The sequence below is a fragment of the Pempheris klunzingeri genome, chromosome 3 (genome assembly GCF_042242105.1).
Source record: "Pempheris klunzingeri isolate RE-2024b chromosome 3, fPemKlu1.hap1, whole genome shotgun sequence".
In the NCBI taxonomy this organism is placed as follows: domain Eukaryota; kingdom Metazoa; phylum Chordata; class Actinopteri; order Acropomatiformes; family Pempheridae; genus Pempheris; species Pempheris klunzingeri.
In genome coordinates, this window is record NC_092014.1 from 22256586 (window position 1) to 22269311 (window position 12726).

Sequence of the window (12726 nt, forward strand, 5' to 3'; positions counted from 1 at the left end):
CAGTCAGAAATAAGAAAGAGAGGTAAATCCAGCCTGACCCTGCCGCTCTGAGAGGAGGATCAGGCATTGATTGTGGTTGTCCCTGTCTCCCTCTCTCCCCCTGGATGCAGACAGGACTCTCCCCAAAGCACACAGGCCTGAGCGGGTCTTTGCTTGACTGGAACAACGATGATCAATACCTGTCACTTCTGTCTCGTCTGGCCAGAGCCCTGCTCTCTTGCCCCCCAGCCCCCCACCCCTCCAGCACACGGTGGGAGGACTTGATGATGCATTCACACTCACATTCACACACACACACACACACACACATGAGGATGAGACGAGCGCCGTCGAGACAATCGTGCACCGTCAACACCAATATGCACACATGCAAATAGCTAAATATAAATAGGTGCCCCGCACAGATGCCCACATGGGTATAAGAGGCTGCAAACATGCAAACACGCACAGGAAGACATATGCGCAAATATACAGAACACACATGGCATACACACAAAGCATCTTGTCAGATGGATGAACAGACACACACATGCATGCACACACACACACGCACACACATACACACAAACACAGGCTGTGACAGCGAGGTCAGACAGGGCATTCAAACCCAGACACCAGTCTTTTCTCTGGGGTCAGACCACAAGGCCAAGGTCTACTCCCTAACCCCAATGGCCCTTCAGATGCACACACACACACACACACATACACACACACACAATACGCGTCCACACACACAAACCCACTGACCAGCCGGGACAACAGAGATGGGGACACTGAGGAGGGGTGATAGGGAGTGAAAGAAGGGTCTGATGGGGGATGGTTCAAGGAGAAAGGATTGAGTTTGAATACAACCATTGATGGTAAGGCGAGGGGTTAATATTTGAGTATGCAAATATGCATTAACTTGGCAGATTAGTTAATAAAGAGCAACTTTTCGATCAATTCAAAGCAAGTAAAAAAAAAAGTTCTTTAACCTCAAACTATCATTATTCAGTAAATGTAAATTAATCCATACAATCCAGCTTTTTTCTTTATCAGGCTGGCAGTGTGAAGGTGTGAAAATAAAAAGAAAATGTATTGTGCTGGCTGTTATAGAAGAAAAGGGAGGGTAGGAAGTCATAAGTAAAACCTGCTTCCTTTCTGCAACTTGCCCATTCATTTGCTTGAGGTCTTCTTCGTCTCGATTCTTCTTATTTTCATGTCTCTCTCTCTCTCTCTCTCTGCTGTCTCTCTCTCTTTCACTCTTCCTGCTCCTTCTGTCCTCCCTGTCCTCGTACTCAAGAGACCCTTGCTCTGCCCAGCCAGAGAGATAAGGAAGTGGAGGGGCCAAGTTTACCACTGCAGATAAGCTGTAATTGCAGGGTAATAAAATGATTGAAAAAAAGAGAAAGAAAATGGAGGAAGAGAGGAAGAAAGAATGGACACAAAGGGGGGAATTGAGCAGCAAGAGAAATGATTGATGTAAGCGGTGACACTCTGGTTCGCCGACAGTTATCAGCGAGGGCAACCTTTTGCTCATTACAGTCATGTACGTGCAGCAGAGGACCAGTGGCTGCACTCAAACAATAACTGCCAGCCTTGACCCCTCTGATAAACAGCAACTGCAAACTAACTAGCTGAACAATCACTCCTCTGTTCTGCGACATCGCTCAGTCGGTCAGCTCCTGGAAGTGGTGCTTATTAACACGGACATTGTGTTCACATAACATAAAACCAGCTGTTCCACTTTTGTACACTTTTGCTGGTGTCACAAAACAAGTAAGTCACTCAAAAGGCCGTTATTGTTTGTTGATCACATTTACAATATTTCACCAGGCTAAGCCCAAACTATAGTGCCAAATGTTTCATACTGCTTGCTTTTCAATTTTACAGCAAAAAGAATAGACTTGAACTGTAGAGCTCATGTTATGTCTGACAAATAACCTGATATACAGTGTTATTCATACAAAATGTGTATTATATATTCTTAATAAATTGAATTTTATGAACTAGTTCTTAGCCAATTATTTTGCCCAGTCCACACTCATGTGACTTATAAGACAAATAGAAAGATTTTTTTAAATAAAAAAAAGATATTATTTTACCAAAAAAGTGTGATGAGCAATGAGCAGTACAGCATGAAGTGTGCTTTAACCTGCATCACAACACAACCAAAGCCTTTTCTTCTCCTGAAGACCAGTGAACCAGATAATGTTAATGTAGGACTTGGTCACACTCTAATACTTTCAAAGTCATCATATCACTGCGCTGTTCACACTGCACAACTATCTGCCTTGTAATTAGGAATCTTGAACTCATGGTCTCCAAACTACATTTATCACGAAAAAAAACAATCAGAAGAACTACATTTTTCTCTTTTTCTTGTGTCCAAGCTTGTTGCCATATAGCAGTTGCTGTTGTGTTTGCATGTGTGTTTTGGCTACACCTGTGCCCTTCCATCTTTCCTTCTTGACACCTAACCGTGTCTGCTCTCATTGGCTGTAGCTCATTGCGTGGCTCCTCGACATGACCAGATAATTAACCTGCTTGATATCTTTCGTGCATCTGCAAGACATCGGCGAGCTCTCTGATCTTGTCTTCTTAAAGTTCACACATAGCAATCGAACACCAATATGCACGCGCTGTGCGAACACCGATTATCGGCGATCCCTACACGACAATCCTACGGTGTGACGAGAGCGACATTCTGCCTCACATACTGCTCTACACTGTAATTACAATGCTAACAAACATCGACGAAAATGTCCCTGTTAAAGATCTCTCTAGTGAGCTGTTGTTCAGGTATGTTCACAAGTCTGTTCCAAAAGCTTGATCACTATGTCTGACATTTAGAGATTTCCATTCCATATCACCAATAATGGCCAACAGAGAAGCATTTTATAATATAAAAAAATGTGTGCACTACTCAAAAATGTACTGTTACTGTTAAATCTCAAACATTTGAATGTAAATCTTTGTCAGACTATAGGTACTTTGGCTAACTCACAGTGTGTCCCTACAGGGTTTTAGACACATTCCTGACACAGACACAAATTAAGTAGTAGTTACAGTATTTTTGAGAATAAGTCTTATTCTTGCAGTAATGCCATTTAGGTTGTTTTTGTACTAAAAACCTCCTTGAGACTGCTGAATACACCTTTTCAGGACTTTGAAAACGGTATACAAAGAAATGTTATCACCTTCACTCTAAAATGTCTTCAGTCCTGAAAAGTTCCATCTACTTTCAGAAACCAGCTTAAGAAAATTGTAAGTGGAACTGTAAGAATTGTGAGAAGAAGAATTGTATGGTTATTGTCAAAACATGAATCTTGGAGGGCAGTTCAGTGTTCAGTGTGCATGCTGTGCAACAAAAAAAGTGAACTGAATAGTTTGTTTTGAGAGTTGAAGTTTCCACATCACATGTTGAAGTTTCAAAGTTTCAAAGCCAAACTGAACTGCATTGTAATGTGGACATTTTTCATGATGATGAATAGAACAAGTTCATGTTTAATAAAAAAACAGAATAAAAAATGAATAACTCAACATATTTCATTACGCTGTCTATTCATTTTGGAGGTTATGCTGGTGAAAGGAGACTGCAACTTGTGTGTGACAGGCAGGTTTGCCGTTAGCGTGCTGTGTGACCACCAGCCCTTACTTCCTTCCTCTCTGCTGGCCTGGGGAAGAGTGTGTGTCCTGTTGCTCTGTTCCTCTAGGGCCCGTGCATGTGTGTGTGTGTGCGTGTGTTTTCGGTCACACTCCACCACTCACAGGAGGTCAGGTGAGATTGGGTCTGGTTCCTGATTCCTGGAAGAGTGGACAGCTGCAACATCTCACACAAAAGCCATGATACATGACAAACACGTTTAAAGACAAACAGAGCGAAAAAAACACACACTCATTATCTTTTTTCTCTTGCTGTTCTCTGACTCATCTAGCTAGTAGAGTTAAGTATCACACTGCAACACTTTTGTTGGTATCAACTGCTCCAAATTGATGCCAAACGCTGATTCGTGTACTTCTTTCATTATTCTTTGATCAGATAGTTCCAGATTGAAATCATCATTTTAGTTTTGTATGGCTGCTTTAATAGTAAACATCAAAGCACTTTGGCTTATTTTGTTATATGACAAAACATGTTTGGTTTCCTAAAAGTACAGCATTAAATAAAGTATCATACCGACACCTCTATCAAACAGTTTGAAACAATTCACAGCCCCACTTGTAAGGTACATCTTATGTATGTGCTGACTGGCAGCAGTGTGGAACATTTCATATTCTAGTGTCTGACCACCTTTTTTAATCTAATCATGTGTTATCTGCCCACCTCACTCTCCTGTACACAGCCTTATCTGAGGGGCCATTATAGCAGCTTCTCCATATACTCTGTATCTTCACAGTGATAAGATACCTGGGAGGGAGGTAGACCAGAGAAGGGTCCCAGCAGGGTCTCTCTCTCTCTCTCTCTCTCTCTCTCTGTCTCTCTCTCACACACACACATACAAGGCCATAAACAGGTTGTCTGTGTAGTATCAGCGGTATGGCTTTGCTGTGATGCACTGGAGGAGCCACAGTCTCCTGCTCTCTTAGCTCCGTGTAAATACACCGCTCATTGTTTATATAGCGCGGTGTGGCTTCAGGTTCCAGGGACCATCACTCTGGGTCTGGGTCAGATCGCCAGAAACACACACACATACACACTCGCTCACGCGCGCACGCACGCACATCACACACACACACACACACACACATGCACAGAGGACTTGTAGAAGTATGGGCGCACATGTGGCTAGACACACACACTCACACACACATTCATCCTAATGCAAACCAGACTCCCTCTCTCCCTCTTTTCTTAGAGAGAGAGAGGGAGCAGTAGTAGGGAGACCGCACAGCGTTGGATCTCGGCCAAATGGACCAGCGGAGCTTGTTTGGAAAGCTTTCAGTCAGAAAGCCACTTTTTGGCAGGGGCCCTGCGAGTGCTGCTGAGCCCTCTGAAGCGGGCTGGAGCTGCTAAAATAAATAATGGTTAGGGCCGAGGGGGTAAGAGTGGCGTTGGAGGGTGGGGGGTAGCAAGAGGAAAAAGGAGGGGTGGAGTGGGGTGGAGGGGAGGATGAAGGAGGGAGAGATGAGGGAGGGGGGAGGAGGGGAGAGGTTTTAGAGACCGCTCCTGTAATTATATCTGTCAGTCGACACCAAGGCACTTGGACCGCCAACGCTCACGTTTCCCCTCGCTCTCTTGCTGTCACCAGATAGAGAGAGAAATGAAGAGAGGGAGGGGGCGAGGGAGAGAGAGGGAAAGAGAGAGAGAGAGAGAGCATATGGATGTTTGTGTCTGAATCTGTCCGACTGCATACACATTTTTATGTGTGCATCAGCACGAGTCTGTGAACAGTCTTGCTTGCTCCCTGGGTGGTGTATGAGTGTGTGTGTGAGTGTGTGAGTGTGTGTGTTGGTGGGCCTGCAGGGAAACAAACCTGGTCATTCTGGGAGAGGGAGATAAGGAGGTGTTTCACACGAGAGTATGTTGGTCTTTCAGCAGGGAGCAAAGTAGTGGCCCCTCTGTACACTTGTTCACAACAAAATAGCCCAGAACAGCTTTTCACACATTATCTGAGTGGGGCTTGTGCCCCAAGTATGTGGAAGTGCACTAAAATTGGATTACTATCTATTTTACATGTATCAATCACAGGTAATCAATCTGTTGTTTCTGTGGCACATCCCCGGTGGACAGTGTCAAATCTGATCTATCTAGCTAGCCTTTTTCTTTTATCTGTGAAAAGCCACTCTTTGTTCCTGTAAAAGAATCATTTTATCATGCTATGATAACACTGCATTCATGCACGTTATCATTGTTGCATATCTGCATTCATGTCAACAGAAGCTTGTCACACAATTAACTGTAAATTACCTAAATTACATGCTACTTTTGCAGTGTTCGGTATTTGGAGTAGTTCATTCACAAGTGAAACCAGATACAAACAAATGTTGTATAGCTCCTCCCTAAAGTAGAAGAAATGATTGTATGAATATTGGATTTTACATAAACTGCTAGAAAAGATGATTTTTCAGCCATTTTGCCAAGTGTTTGTTAACACCTCTGTAGCTCCATCCATGAAGTGGAAGACACCAGTCAGTCTGATATCTGACAGTCTGAACTCAATATGTCTGACGACTATATCAGACTGTAAAGCATGTACACATGAGCAGAAAGTTTGGGTAATAATTTGCCTTTGTTTTCTTTTCCAAATCAGTTAGTCTAACATGGTGTCTTGTTTAGACCCTCTATTATCAACTGACACTGTCCAACAGCCACTTATAGATCTCAACAGTTTTGTTTGTAAGTACAATGCGGCTCTATCTGAAACAAATGCTGACCAGGCTGTAACAAACTGGTATTATCCTTTGAGGTCACAGGAAACATTTTGACTTGTTATAGTAGGAAAAGCACACATGTTACTAATAACATTAGCATTGTCCCATTGTATTCAAGTGTTCTAGTATGTAATAATGATGCCGTGACAGTAAGCCAATACCAGGATGCTGAATCTGAAGCAGTTTAGTGGAATTCAGCCATCATTAAATGTCTTAACGACATCCTTGCTTTTCCAATTGTGACATGTCAACATGTGTTCAGAGAGAAAAGGCAACCTGTTGCCTCTGTGGCTTACACTGTATGTATATTGTGTCTAATCCATCTCGTTAGCTTATTTAAAGGACCGTGTACCTGATATGCAACGTCATCTCTGCCTCCCAGGTACAGCTGCAAAATCAGTTGTTCTTCTGGCATCAGCGCTATCATTTGATGTATGCAGGGACATATTTGGGGGCAAGGTGTGTAGCCAGGGGGTGTGCTCTACCTTCAGTGGAAATGGCATTCTTAAATAAGGGTCTAGCAGACATTATGGACAAGGTGACATTTTACAGTGCTTTGGCTGACTCAGATGTTCAGCTGTATTTATTCGTGCCACAGTCTACGGCTGAAGAAATGCAGAGGAGAGAGGCTGAGGCTGCAGCTGGATTGATTTAGGGCTTTGTTGTCAGAAGCTTACATGCAGTGCATCCTGGTAAATGTAGGCACTGCCACCACAGCTGCATGGGCAGGAGAGCTCAGCCGTCTTGCTTCAATTAACTACATTTACCATCAACACTGATTAGACATCCACATACAATTCAGTGAAATTTGCCTCATTGTAGGTGTTAACACCTACTGTATCCGACCTCGGTAAAACATAGAATAAAGCTAATAAAGGTGTTTATACACTCACTCTAACAATTACATCAACCTACATAAGAGTGCCACCGTATACAGCATTCCCTTGCTCTCTGTGTCTAATTCTTTCCCTTTCTTCTTCTGCTTTGTAGTAATCTGCCTTGCTCTCTGATCTCAGCCAGGATAAGGTCCAAGGATCTCACCCCAGAGACACAATTACCACACCGGGCTAAATGTGCTGCCCACAACCTACAGTACCCATCAAAGGGCCTCCACACTCTCTCCAACCTTGTTTTCCTCTGATGGTTTCTGCCTTTCTCTCTCTGTATTTCATGCACACATTCTGGATGCTTGTTCCTCTTCAGTTCCTTACTTCTTTCTCTTTCACACTTTTTTCTCAGTCATGCTGCAAATGATGCAAGATGAAAAATTCTAATTTTTTAAAGGCGGGGTATAGACATATTGTAAGGGACATATGTCCATTAGGCATTACTCTGTCCCGAAACCATCGCAGATATTGAAAAAAAAAACCAGTTGCACGCAGACTGTCGACAGCTGAAATCCCACCAAGACGGACAGTCTCATAGAGGAGCAGACAGTCCGCAGTGGTGGTCCGAACCAGCTAGGAGTGTGTGAGAGGTGTTGATTTAGCTGTAAGAAGGAGGATTAAATGGCTCATTGGTGGGGCTAGGAGGGGAGAAGGTGTGAAGCGATCAGCCCTCCCTCTCTCCTGGTTTCTCTTTCTTTCTCTCTCCCTCTCTCTCCCTCCCTCAGCCAAGAGAAGAGACCATTGGGGCTGAACAAACAAATCACATGGCCATCAAACACTACTCACCACTGCTGCACTGGGACTTCATTCAGACAGCATTTTACTGGTCTCTGCAGTGTGCTCACACCCACATCCGAAGACGCACACACAGTCTGAACACACACACACACATGCACGCAAACGTGCACACTGCTGATTTTTCCCATCAACATGACAGTGGTTTTACAAGTCCCCGCAGTGTGAGGTCTCTTACTCCCCGAGTAGCACTAGAACAACATCAGCAGTATGAGTTAAGGGAAAAGGGAAAGAGGGACAATTCAACTATTGAACTGCTGTTGTAGGGAGAGTTGTCAATAAAGCTCATAAAAAAGGTTGTGAAAGTTGTAACTGTTTTGTAATGGGAAGTTGGTGTCAACTCCCTTTAAAGTTATGGCCCATTTAAAGAGAAGTGTGCTTAAATGTGACAAGGATGCACCTTGCAGGACATTTAAGATTGATGGGGAAACCTGAAAATGGTCGTTACTTTTTCTACTTCAGTTGCCTGTGTGTGTGTGTGTGTGTGTGTGTGCATGCTTGTGCGGTTTGGGAGTGTGTGTGTGTGGTACAACAACCTGCCTGTAACAGAAACCTTAGGCTGGCATTTTCTTTTCAAAAACGAAACTTTTACTTTCATGTTCTCTCCCTCGCCCCTTGGTTAGCCACTAAATGTCACTCTCCCTTCTTTAAAACAAACAAAGCCAGTTGAGTCTAGCATTAGCTGCTATTTGAAATGGCTCCGAGCCCTCAGAAGGAGCCCCTACAATCCTTTAAAAAGTGTATCATACACAAAACACGCACCAACACCCCATTAGTTTTAAAAATCAGATGGAAAATATCAGAGAAAATCTCTGACTTGACTGGATAATCACAGCTGTTGGATATTAAAGGGCTACCGTGGCATTATGGAGGGATGTGGGAGAGGCTGAGGGAGACACAGATAGTGGTAGAGTGAGATAGAGAGACAGTGGGAGAGAGAGACAGATAGCAAAGGGCACAGACTTTGGTTTTGAGCTACGCTAAATACCAGCTACCTCCAAACCACACATGACATGGAGCTATCGCCAAAGATAAGTCTTCCATGTCACAACTGTCATAACATAATCACAATGAGCTTACAGTAAATGAGCTGTGTTGCCACTGGTTTATGAAAACATATCCAAGCAACTCCCGTGTTTCATCAGCTGTTTTCATTTTCGGGGGGGGTCTCCAACGGCTCAAAACATTAAAAAGCTGTAACTTTTCCTAAGTTTTTAAGATTTTTCTGTAGGCTGAGTTTTCTAATTTGTTTTGGGTTTGATGAAACCTCTTTTTGTTCCACCAGAGGTTGTTCTATGACTGTCATGATCTTTTGTGGTTGTGACTGAACCATTTTTTAGGAATATTTCCACAATAAAAGCTGCCAAAACTGATTGTTCAGCTGCTGAACCTTCTGTTACTGGCTAAGTAAAACTACAACCTGGAAGAAATTAAAATTTTTACAATGTAAGGCCTAATATCATATTCATTTATCTTCACAAATTCAAAGCAATCATCATTATTAGAGTTATTTCAGATTTGATTTGAGCAAAAGTTAATTTTAAATATATTTACTGTGTTATTACACTATGTTTTCTTTTTAAAGGCAGCCTTCCATCCTCACTCAATAAAACAAAATAGGAAGAAAGAGATAACTATTAATTACTACATACACAGCTAATGTACTAAATATCAGGAGCAGAACTCATATTCTGGTGACAAGTAGATCTACCTGAATGCTACAAAAATGAATTTTGCACCACTGTTCTCTCAGGGTTCAAGGTGTTTGTCAAATCTCTGTCTCTATCGAGAGGCAGTCTGACATCTGTAATGCATTTTTCTGTTCTTTTTGCATGATTAAGCAAACTTGGCATGCAGGTGCTACCCAGTGGACTGCACCAGTACAACAATATTCCCAGAACAAATTAAAGTAGCTGTCGTATGGATCAGTCTCTCTCTTTCTTTCCTCTCTCTCGCTCTCTCTCTCCTTCTCTCTCTCTCTTGCTCTCTCTCTTTTCTCACACAAGCACGCATGCACGCACACACACACACACACACACACACACACACACACACACACACACACACACACACGCACACACGCACATACACACACACACATGCAAAACCAACCCGAAAAACAAACTAATAACACAGCCGATCTCAAATCACAGGAGAACAGCACAAATCAAACAAACACAGATTCATGAAACAACAAATCTCTCAAACTTGAATGGATGGGTCTAGAGAGAGCCTTAGTTTCCCTGTATAATGTACGCTGTATGCTCTGATGTTGGTACATCAGCACCATGGGCCCACTCACTACAGTAACGCCGAAAGTGAGGCGGTGCAGTAAATCCTCTAACCCAAATCCACTGCGTCCTGCTCTAAAAGTAGTGATGAAGGGGCCTCCAGTGACATCACTAATGTGCTAACTAGTTTCAGTCCTCTGCAGTCTCATCACTTATTCAGATAGACCCAGAGAGAGAAAGAGACAGATACAGAGAGAGGGAGAGAGAGGCGACAAGCACTTCACACTCTCAATTACGCAGTGGAGCTCATCACTTGGCAATCTGTCCCGATCGCTTTAATTGGCTTGTAATATTGCCTCTGATCTTGTCGCCCAATTAACAGGCCTGTCTGGCAGTAGGAATGGGAAGCGGCGAGCATGTGATGGCTCCCAATCTGTGCCATATGGAACAGAACCACTGATTGGCCACTGATGAGGCACCACTTTGCCCCTCTCACACCAAGCCATTGTATGGCAAGGATGACTGTATGTCCCTTAATGTGAGTGTGTGTGTGTGCGTGCGTGCATGTGTGTTGTGTGATGGGTCACATTATGGCAGTAATTTTGTGTGCATGAGGATGATTCAGTTTCGCAGTTTTGGAACAAGAGGACTTGCCACAAGCATTATGAGTAAGTTGATCTAAAGGGACAGCTTATAATTATCAACTTTGTACAGTAACACTTGCTCAGCCTGATGGTCCCACTGACACACAGTAAGAAAGAGGGAAAAACAAAATTTACACAATTTCACACAACAGAATTTCATCAGCTTGTTCTAAACTAAATTTAAACAGATTTGTTAAGCTTTTCAATTCCATTCTGAGATAGAGAATACCATTTTGGATTTTTTTTAAATCACAAACAAACACCCATTAATGTTTTCCATAAGGATCTTTTCGTGTTTTCAAACAACTGTAAAATACCAGGCCAGATATTTATTTTACTGCTACCAACTGTAGTATAGTGTAGTGCTCTCTGACGGACAAACTCTATAATGGTCACATTTCTAAATTACATCAAACATGTCTTTTGCAATTTCTTGTTTATTGTCAACATACATAAAAGCCAATAACAATATATCTAGAAAAGCTAATATCTGCAGTTAAATTCATCCAGTTCTATGCTATCCATCTGAAGCCTACCTCTCCTGTGTGGTCCCCCAAGGTTCTATTATTGGACCAATCAATTTACATGTTCCAGTCAGGCCACTGTATCCAAAAACACAGCATCTCATTTAAGCTCTATGCTGATGACACGCACATTTACCTTAAAATCAAATCAGTCAGCTCCTCATCACTGAGAGCAATTCTCTCTGTCCACTTGTTTGTAGTAATGCAAATGTGTAGTGCATGCAATATATGTGACGATCAATTTCATGCTATTACATTGATCAACATTTAATGGGAGGAAGAAGACTGCTAGCAGAATGTTGAAGTAAATGCAATGGCCTCATGAAAACACATGAGTCCATTACATTTACTTGGTGTATGTTTACAAGAAAACTCCACAGGGTATCTTTAACAGCACATCACAACATATTGCTCATTATTTTTTGGAGGTAACGACAGCTCTGTAACCCAGCAATCTGCAGATGTACAGCCCTCTTTGTGGTAGCTGGTCCTTCCATGGTGAGATTTCTCAGACTGAGAAAGAGAGAGGATTCCAGTGCTCCAGTGCTCTGTCATTAGGCATGGTGACGGCTGAGGGCCCTCAAATGGGAAGCAGATCCTTTTAAACTCTGACCCACTTCAGGCAGAAAACCCAAAGGAGGGAGATTCACAGAAATATTAGCATTTGGTGTTACATAGGCAACACGCTAAAAGGATAATCAGTCAGTTACACACTTATTTAACCTTCAAGTTAGCTGGAATTTTGTGCTTTATCTCAGCTTTTTTCTTCCAGTCAGTAGTATTTGCCCTGCAGTGATCCACGTATTTTGTGGATAAAACCCTCTCTCCCTCAGCAACGTACATTAGGAGATGGACACAATATCTTACATTCCATAATCCTTTCCATTTCATCCCTCTTCCCCTCAGGAATCAGTGACATAATATTCTGCGAAGATAGTACAAGTCAAATATCTGCAGTGCCTTTGATTTCCCAGTCCAAGGTGTTTAACTTTCAACTGCTCTGCCAGCTGACCAGAGGCCTGGGCCCCAGCCAGTGCACTACTGCCAGACGAGTATCCCTGGACGCTGAGCGTTTGGCAGAGAACCCACTCAACAGTACATGGCATGAAACCCAGCCTGGTCTAGCAAAGCTGCACCTGAGAAGAGGAGATGGGGAGAAAGGGCAGGGGCGAGAAAGTGGCAAGAGAGGAAAGAAGAGATTGGGGGAGAAAGAGTTTGGAAGTGGTGGAGCGGAAAGGGGAAAATCAGAACAGGGAAAAGAGACAAAGATAGAGAATATGAGAGAACATGA